This window comes from Oryzias melastigma, linkage group LG24 (assembly GCF_002922805.2).
Source record: "Oryzias melastigma strain HK-1 linkage group LG24, ASM292280v2, whole genome shotgun sequence".
In the NCBI taxonomy this organism is placed as follows: Eukaryota; Metazoa; Chordata; class Actinopteri; order Beloniformes; family Adrianichthyidae; genus Oryzias; species Oryzias melastigma.
Genome location: NC_050535.1, coordinates 6,767,987 through 6,778,466, shown reverse-complemented (window position 1 = coordinate 6,778,466; position 10,480 = coordinate 6,767,987). Strand labels below are relative to the sequence as shown.

Genomic DNA, 10,480 nt, shown 5'->3' with positions numbered 1-10,480 from the left:
CTATATATTTACATAGGAGCTTCAGAGAATCGTTCATATTATAACAACTAGAATTGGATAATTTAGAGACCAAACTACAGCCCGCGGATTTGGCCCGGCCAGCGAAACACTGTCAGACGCATAGTACATATTTTTTCTCAATCTGGCCAGTCTAGACACACATAGAACGTGATTTTTTATTCCGCCCTTCTGCAGTCTGAACTGTGATGGGAGAGGATAGACCATTTATTGGGTTAATTTTTAAAATGTTTTAGTATTTTTTTTTTTTTTCTGTGAAGACTACAGAATTTAATTATTAAAAATTTGGCTCTGTTTGGCTTTCTGGAAAGACATAAATGTTTACGTTTAGGATTCAAGGATTTAAGGATTGATGTTGTCAAACCAGTAGACACCAGTACATGTGAGTGAAGAAAGATGTACAATATGACACAATTTACAATACTATATACAACACAATATTATACTTATACTACTTATAAATATATAATCTAATTAATTGTTTTAGGGTTAAAATTTAAATTGAATTACTCTATACTACATACTAATATATATATACACACACACACACACACACACATATTAGGCTGTGATTGTTAAATTTTTTTGTTAGCCTACGAACCAGTCCCGGCCCCCCAATCAGAGAAGAAAACAGTTATTTGGCCCTCACAAGAAACAGTTTGGGGACTCCTGATTTAGAGAAACATTTGTCTTAAATTGACTGGCTTAAAGTTTAAAATAAGTCAGTTTAAGTTCACAGCACTTTCACATGGAGTGAAAGGCTGACCCACTTCTCCAGTCTAATAAAAAGTCAAATATCCATAAAGTCTTATACTTCTCCAGGGTATAATCCACCACTTTCTGCCCACATTGTACTCATACTATATGTGGGTATATATATATATATATATATATATATATATATATATATATATATTACTGTAGATAGATCTTGAAACTGTCAGAAATAAATAGGATAATTGTATTTGGCTCCTAAATCTGTATAAAAGATACTTTTTTATGTGTTTATCTCTGTTTTTGTTGGGAAAACAAATGCTTCCTGTGCTTTGTGGTTACAGATTTTAGGGGGGAAACAACTTCATACATATTCTCTAGCACTCACACACAAACACTAACACACACACAAACCCACATGCACTCAGCAGAGAGTCAGACTGATTGGATGGTGGACGGCTGGAGCTGTTATTACAGAGCACCCAGCAGAGTCTGGTTTGTAGGATAAGGATGTCCTTACAGGGCATTTCTCAGTGTGAACGATGAGGAAACAACCTCCAGTGTGTGTGTTTGTGTGTGTGTGCACGTGCGTGAAGCCGACAGAGAAAGAGATGGTGAGGAAGGGAGATAAAATTTGAAAGAGAGGAATACACAGAATGCGAACAGATGCATCTGTCTGCCCACATAGTTTGGCCTTCAAACAAAAATCTTGGCAATGTTGGCAATCCTTGCAAAAAGTGACTCTCCCCGACGGGTTTTCCGATGCCAAGGACCTGCCTGTAGAGAGAGAAACTGGATAGCCAGTAAGGAACTCGCAAGGCGTTGCATTCTGTTGCAGGAATTCCTCCAATAATCTTTTATTTCTGCAAAGACGTCTCAATGTTTTGATCCTTTGCACAGGAGTAAGTGGAGGGTCAGACAGAGATGTAAGGAGAAAATGGATGTATTAAGAAAATATCAGAAAGTTTCTAGAGTTACTGGTTCATGCCAATCCAGCTTAGGAGAAGACATGAGTTCTGTATAACAGATTTTAGCTCTAGATAAAATTTTATTGAGTGGAATGAACATAAAAAAACTGAACTGATTTTATTTTTGAGTCAGAAATTCACAGTTATATTGGATTTCTATTGGAATATTGATCAATTTGTAAAACCAGTTCTAGTTCTAAAAGCAGTTTTTGGTCGGTAATTAACAGAACCAAGCTAATCTATGAGAATTGCTTACATATTTTTGAACTTGTGCATGTACAGTAAAACACATTGACAGTATATGAGAACTGGACAGAGTGTGACATCACCTAAAAAATGGCTTACATTGTGGTTGTGTCAGAATTCCCCCCAACCCCTAACTACAAAAAAATATATATAGTGTGGGACTATATAGTGTTCTGGATTTTAAAAGTAATTCAAACCCGATGTTCACTACTTTTCTTTTGTTTTTTCTATGACGTCACCGATTTCACAAAGTGAAAATCGAATAAATATGAACATTTCACGATGAGTATTCCTGACTCCACTCTTCTGATGGTGTAAATGTGGATGGTTTATTCAAATATTACATTTAAATACATTTACTTTTTGTTCAAAATTACTTGACTGCAATGCATTGTGGTCTATATTTGCTAATCTAGTAAGCATCGATGCACGCTAGTTTTACGCAAAGCCTTCTGGGAAATTTCGAGTGCACTTGATTTGGAATTGGTAGATTCAGACAGCACTAGAAAATAGCGAACGCATTATATAGTGATTAGGGGGGTGGATTTAGACACAACCTATGTCTACAACATTCTTCGGGGACCCCCGCTTCTCTCCCTTTCCTAGGTGGCGGTGTGTGGCCCCTGCCCCAGGACCGGGCAGGTGGTTACCTTGATTATGGGCGCAGGGGGAACCCTTGCTTGTGTCTGGAGTTGGGGTGATGCTCAGAACTCCTCGGTTGCTTGTCTTGGGCTGGGGACCCACCCTGGGCCTCCTGGCGAGCGCAGGGGGGCGTGCTCTTCTGGTTGGGTTGGAGCCTGCACTCTCTGTGCTCCCATGCCTCCTTGTTTTCTGGCAATGGCGTCCTTGCATCCTGGTCTGGGTGCTCGACGGGATCACCCGGCTGGCGAATTTCTTCCATCAGCTCTACTGTGTGAGTGCCAGGGGGTCCTGGCTACTGCCACTGCCTCCTGGTGTGGGGATGACCAGTGTTGGTTTGTACGCATAAGTAGGTGGGTTGTATGTGAAGACATTTGGAGCCAACAGGTATGTTTGTGACATCTGAGTGTGTGTGGACAGGCCCCACCCCTTTTAGACATTCACACCTGACTAACGATTATAAACTTCCAGCATCTTGTTGTTTGGGGCCACTGGCGTCTGATTAGTCAGTTTACTGAGAAAATAGAACAAAAATGATTAAAATAAGCAAAAACATGTTTAAAAAAAGGTAGCAAAGTAAGTTTGGTTATTCTGACATATATAATGACTGAATAATAGCTGTTTGGAGCCAGCAGATACTTCCTGTTTGGAACACCAGGAAGGAGGGGTGACTTAGTCCAGTTCTCATATACTGTCATATAAAACAAACAATATTGTAGAGCAAAAATCTGTATTTTCATGAACTTTTAAGTGATTTGAAAATTGCTAAGGAAGTTAATCTACATTTTTTTGTTGTTTAAGACGATGTTTAGGACAATACATATTTTTCTGCTCTTTTATAATGGTGTTTAATCTCAGAAATATTCTAAAAATGTTTTTGTTTTGTTGCCTAAACAGCTACTAAAGACCTTTTGGACCCAAAACACTTCTATTTATTTCCCAGTGCAGCGTGGTGTCAGGCTGAGATCTCCCAACTTTCCCGCTTCCATCTTGCGGCTGAAATCCACTCTGTTTCCACACAGATCCAGGGATCAACTGTTTCAGCTCGGGGTGAGAATGACTCAGACACCCAGGATCAGAAACTCCACACGGGGATAAAACCCTCTCAGCATTCAGTGTTTTCAATCAGGGGATCAGCTGCTGTGACTAGAAACAAAATGTCCCCAACAGATATCACACAGGAGTTGCACACAGGCAAAAGCTGGCACGACTAACACGGCGTGTCAGAGTGAAAATAGCCTGTTACTGTTCCTACCTTCCGTAAAGGTAGAGGCGCAGTGTTTTTGTCCTGCTCATCTCCCAGGAGTCATGCTCTAATAGCTCTCCAGGCTTTGGTAAAAAGGATTTAACGTCAGTTTTTACTATCAAAAGATTCAGAAGGTGGTGGCAGACTCTTTTGCACAATATTTCCCCAAGAATGGCATTTTCACAAATATGAATATTTTTTTATTTTTGCTGTATAATACCGTGTGACACACTGATTTAAAAATTACCAAACGGTCTTGTGAAGGATTTGCTAAAAACAACTCAAAGTGCCTCTTAAAGGTGGGATGTTTTTATTTATTTTTTTGCATGCTGCCAAAACCAAAAATATAATGAGTAGAAACGCTTGAGAGGTTAAGAAGCGGTTGTTTGGAGGAAAATTAGTAGTTTTAAAAGCTAAATAACAATGGAAGGTTATAATTTGACTTGATTCTTGAGCGAAAAGGCTATATTTTTTACAATTCTCTCTACCTGTCAGTCGGAAGTCCAGCTTTTTGGCCATAAATCCGTGTTGAGGTTTGAATGCACAGAATGCTGGTTATGGAGGTTTTGCATTATTTATAGCAAGTCCTTTGGAAAATCCACCCTGCAGAAAAATGCTGCCCTCTAAGCCACTATAAAATCCAGAGAAAACAAAACCTTGTTGAGGACTAGTGGATGAATTCCATGTGTATATGTGGTTGTTGTTGGGTAAGTGAATAAATAAGGGCGACCTCAGAGATTCCATCTCTCCAGGAAAAGGAAAAGCAGAATCCTGCTGGACAGAAGTGTCACTGTGGAGGAAATTCTTTTTAATAGTCGATGACAAATTTAATACTTGAGTAGTCGTTACTTTATGTTATTTGGGGTCAGAGTGTGGTAAAGTTGAAAGTAATAATGGAATTATCCTAGCATTTGACTATTTTGGCATTTATTTGGGTTTTTTTAGGCTAATATTTCAGCTACATGCTAGCTATTTTGGCTGATTTTTTTTTTTTTAGTTTTTTTAGGCTATTTTGGTTTTTGGCCAATATTTCACCTAACTGTTGGATATTTTGGGTTATTCATTTTTTTTTTAAATCAGCTTTTTAGGCTACTTTGGAGTTTAGCTAATATTTTAGCTACATGCTAGCTATCTTGGCTAATCCTGGCTTTTTTTGTTTGTTGGGCTATTCTGGAGTTTAGCAAATATTTCAGCTGCATGCTAGCTATTTTGGCTAATTTTTTTTTAACTTTTTAAGGCTATTTTGGTTTTTGGCTAATATTTCAGTTAGCTTTTTTTGGCTAATTCAGTTTTTTTTATCAGCTTTTTAGGCTACTTTGGAGTTTAGCTAATATTTTAGCTACATGCTAGCTATTTTTGCTAATTCTGGCTTTTTTCATGTTTTTTGGTGTATTTTGGAGTTTAACTAATATTTCAGCTGCTTGCGAGCTGTTGTGGTTTATTTTTTAATTTTTTTTTTAGTTTTTAGGCAATTTTAGAGTTTAGCTGATATTTAACAACATGCTAGCTATTTTGGCTAATTCAGGATTTATTTTAGTTTTTAGCCTATTTTGGAGTTTAGCTAATATTTCAGCCGCATGTTAGCTATTTTGGCTCATTTAATTATGTTTTTAGGCTATTTTGGTGTTTGGCTAATATTTAAGCAACATGCTAGCTATTTTGGCTCATTTAGGCTTTATTTCAGTTTTAGGCTATTTTGGAGTTTAGCTTATATTTCAACTGCATGCTAGCTGTTTTGGCTAACAGGCTTTTATCCAATTTTGTACACATATTGGCATTTAACAAATATTTTAGCTGGCAATCAGCTTCAGCGTTTTCAGCTATTAGTTTTGGCAATTTCAGCTATCAGCTTCAGCGTTTTTAGCATCAATTTCAGCATCTTCAGCGGTCGAATTCAGCTTACAGCATTCACACTAGCGTTAATGCTATATATCTAGTTTTCAGTTAGTTTAAAACTAATGATTGTCGAGATGTATGCTTTAAATCCAGTTTGCTCATGACCCGATTGATCGACGAATCAGAAAAAATAATTGATGATTAATCAACTATTAAAACAATAATTTGTGGCAGCAGTAGTTTCATTTATTTTGAGCATTTTTAAGCTAGAATTGTAATGGTGAAACCCAATTTCAAAATTCAACTTTAGAGTTATACTGCATTCATCAAGAAAAAGCACGAGGGTGGATTTTTAAGGACTTGTGAAAAATCAGGATAAACGAAAATATGTTTTAATATAAAGGTGTAAAACATAAAATGTTTACCTGTCCACTGAAGCTTGAGGTGTTACAGTTTTGTATCCTCAACAGCAGGAAACCGGAGCCAGACGGGTGGAAAATAAATTATTTATAAGGGGAAAAAATGAGGCAAGAAACCCAAAAACTTGGTGTTTTTTTAAAGAATATTTACCAATTTTGTCCAAGTTGTGGCTTGATTAGTTTGCAAAGGTTTATATTAGCACAAAATTCTGATGGGTTTACATTTTACAAGCTCAAAAATAATTATTCAACTGTTAGAAATTTTTTTCTATATTCCAGATAAAACTGTATTTATTGCATAAATTATATGATTTTCTGCACACAAGAAGATCAGAAAAAAGCAATTTTTGTTCCCCAAAGCTGCGCTAAGAACTTGATAAAGTTTAAGTCTATGTCTTTTGTCAACAGCATACCTGAAATATGGCGGCTGCCGTTAAAGAAAAGTACTTAAAAAGAAAAGAACTTAAAACCACAATCAAAGCAATTGAGGAGAAGATGCTTAGAGAGTGTGATTTTAGTGCTGCAGGAGAGGAGATCAGGGTTAAGCTCCTTTCTGCAGGAGAGAGTCAAGAGGGTTTTTGTCAGATCTCGCTATCTCCAGCAAAAAGATGTGGATGCACCCCCCCCCCGCTCATCTTCTTTTTCAACTTGGAGAAAGCTGCATGCAGCACAGGAGCAGAGAGGAAGAATTAATAATATTGATCAGAGTGAGATGAGGAGCCATGCAAGCGATGCCGCTCCTGTTACTGATTCTCATGCATGGAAGGCAGAGATCTTATTAAAAGACTCTAGTCTGGAATAGAAAGCTGGTCCAGATTATGAGATCACTCTCCAAGAACTGACATAAATGGTAAATGGCTGGGAACCAGGAGTTAATGGCCTCAACTAACTTCCATAATGATTTCTTTTCATTACTCTGTAGGTTCTGTGCCCATAAAGGAGTGCCGCTATTCTACACACACTAATACTGTGGGTGGTGGTGTGAACTATTTTTGTTTGTTTACAACCGATCGATAAATAGAGAGAAGAATGGCTTGCACAAGCTTCTGTTGCCAGGATGGATGCTACTTTTAACTCGAAGAGAAGCAATTTCTCTCAAAGAGAAAATATGTGTTATTCGTCTGCGCTCCAATTCAAAGTGCGCAGAGGCTGTTTTCAGTTTTTTTTTTTTTTTTTTTAATGATGTGGCAAAATGCTGAGTAATTTCAGTAGTAAGACATGAGATGTCATATGATTTAAGATACAGTTTATTTAAAAAATAAGGGCTTCTGTTTTTTTTTTTTTTTGGTGCAGTTCATTTAGAGTGTGAATCCAACTAGAGAAACACATAGAAGAAGACGAGAAAAATATAAATAAAAATATACATAAAATAAAGAAAGAGATGCCTGGACATGGTTGGTCATTAAATGTGATGCTGTGAGGAGGGAGTCAGCTGGGATTACTTTTTATATCTCCACCAAAATGTGGCTGTAGGAAGTTTCAAAGCTGTTTTTGCACATGTGAAGAGTAATGGCTGATCCCAAAATAAAAACTAACAATGGTGTTGATTTCTCTAAATGTTCTACCAAAAAGATTCAGTTTGACTATCCAGAAAACATCTTTGATTTGAAGAGTGAATCCTGAACACAAGCATTACTTTATTTCTGATCTATGTTATTGACAGGTGCTGGGTCCACATGACCCAATATCTGGGTCTCCATGACCCAACATGTAGGTCACGGAGATCCAGATGTTGGGTCATGCAGACTTCAACACCTGGTTCCGTATGAGTCGGCAGTTGGGCCACTTTTGACCCAACATCTGGGTCATACAGACCCAGATGTTGAGCCACTTTGTGTTGGGTCATGCAGGCCCAGCTTCTGTTTTTGCATAACCCAATATCTGGCGTGGCCCAAAAAGATGTTGGGTCATGCTGACTCAAATCCTGGGTCAACATGACCCAATATCTGGCATGACCCAATAAGATGTTGGGTCATGCCAACTCAACACCTGGGTCCGTATGACCCAACATCTGGGTCATACAGACCCAGACGTTGGGCCACTTTGTGTTGAGTCATGCAGGCCCAACATCTGGGTCATGGAGACCCAGATGTTGGGTCCGCATGACCTGACATCTGATTGAGTCATGACAGATGTTGGGTCATTCAGACCCAGATGCTATTTTTAAAAATTAATCATTTTGTGATTTATATTAAAATTGTGCCCAGAGTTGTTTCATTATTGTATGCCATTTTTAGCAAAAATAATAATAAAAAAAGTATTTTTCTAGGAAATGGTTTCTGTGGTGCACCAGTCATTCATTACAAATTCGCCCCTGGGTGGTGGGTTGGACCATTGACGAGGAGTAACCCCGCCCCTTCTTTCTCATACCATTCCAGAATGCAGCAGGGGGCTTGTGAGGATTTTACTTGAGAATTTTCTACATCGCAAATAAGCTCTCTTATTCTTTTTACCACCTGATTAACAACAATTTGAATAAAGAAATACTCAGAAATCATAAAATGCCACAAGAACATGTTAAAAACATCGAGTGGGTCTTGAATACAAACAGAACTTTTATTTATTTCATAGCATCTCCTTATATTACTTTACAGTTTGTGTATTTTATTTTGGTTTTTGAGGTTAAAAATGTATAAAACTTTGTGTTATATATAAAAATGATTTAATAAGTTGGCTGTCAGTCTGCATTACAAATTACCTTTATTTCAGGTTTTTTTTACACAATTTTGATGTGACTTTATGATAATATGAACTCTGTTCTAAAAAAAATCATAAATCTTAACTATCAGTTTGATTGTACAGATTTATTTTGTAGCATACATTTGTGTAAACCTGCATCTGATTTGTTAGTACTTACCACATATCTTTAGCTCTTTTTTTCCTTTTGGAAAGAGAATTCGGTGTATTTTTGTGTTATCGCGGCTGAAGTTTGCCCGATTTTCTGCTCGTTCGCTCTTGCCCTCCCTGCTGATCATTATCACCTGCTCCTGTTAATTGCCACACCTGTCACTTGTTTCGCCGTCACCTCTGCCACCACAAAGTCATGCCGTTCTAAGCAGCTCTCTGCGATTTTTTTTACACATCAGTGGACACGGTTTATTATTAGAGTATAGCTGATTCTGGCTTTTGTGGAGGCTTTTTGTTCACTAATGTAGTTGATGTAGGTTTTTCCTGTTTTTCCTTTTAAATTGTAGATTTGTACCAGCCTGCCCATAACCTCTTACATTTCAGTTTTTTTGTCCTGACACAGCTCTGACAGAAAGGGTCAAAAGCAACAGTTTGAGCATTTTTTTTTCACACAGGCACATTTAGTGCTTTTAGTTTACAGTTCATGCTTCCATGAAGCAGCGCGGCGTTTTAGTGGATGCACATCAGAACTAAAAGCATTCTGCTTCAACCACCTCTTTGTGGTGCACTTAAAAGTGTTTGACCTGCATTCACATCTTCTTCAATTTTTTTTTTCAAATTAAAAATGACATACGGTTATAACAGTTGATTACAGAAATATTGCTTTAAAGTTCATGAATGATGCTTGAAAATGTAATTCTTTACAGTTCTTAAAATTATATTATTCTCTAAATCAGGGGTGTGAAACTCAATCATACAAGGGGCCAAAATCCAAAACACACCTTAGGTCGTGAGCCGAACAGTATAAACATTTATTGAACACACTAAAACTATATTTTTAAAACTTTAATAATGTAACTTTTTAACATAATAATGAACTAGACATATAGCATTACCTCCAATAATGCTAGTGTGAATGCTTTACGCAGAATTTGGCCGCTGAAGATGCTAGTGCTGATAGATAAAGATGCTGAAATTGATAGCTGAAAACCCTGAGGCTGACAGCCAGCTAAAATATGAAATTAATGCCAAATTATTCTTAAAAACAAGCAAAAAAAAAAAAAAGAAAGAAACCTTGTAGTGTGTAGCTGAAAAAATAACTTCAAAATAACCTAAAAAACCGAACAGGCCTAAATTAGCTAACACAGTGTGTAGATACTAAACTCCAAAATAGGCTTAAAACCTTTTTTTTTTTTTAAAAAAGCCCAAATTAGCCAAAACAGCTAGCATATTGCTGGAAAAATAGCCAAACAGCCTAAAAAGAAAAACAGAAAAAAAGCTAAAGTTGAATATTTAGCTAAAGCAGCTAGCATGACATATTAGCTAAACTCCAAAAAAGCCCAAGAAAACAAACAAAAAAAGCCAAAATTAGCTAAAACAGCTAGCATATAGACGGAAAAAATAGCTAAACTCCAAGAAAGCCTAAAAACAGAAAAAAACTTCAAGTTAAATAATTAGCTAAAGTGGCTAGCATGTTGGCTGCAGCTGCTGCCCCGGTGGGGGGTCTTGGCGTGGGGATGGCCGGGCGCTCTCCCCCTGAGTACATT

General features: G+C 37.3%; 1 long non-coding RNA gene across 2 annotated transcripts in view; it reads left to right on the top strand.

Moving 5' to 3' along the window:
* Nucleotides 1-10,480, top strand: part of LOC118598151 — a 25,046-nt gene that overhangs the window by 10,510 nt on the left and 4,056 nt on the right. For both annotated transcript variants that reach the window (XR_004947263.1, XR_004947264.1), the window contains exon 5: nt 3,529-3,635. This is a non-coding gene — a long non-coding RNA (uncharacterized LOC118598151). The remainder of the gene's footprint in view (nt 1-3,528; nt 3,636-10,480) is intronic.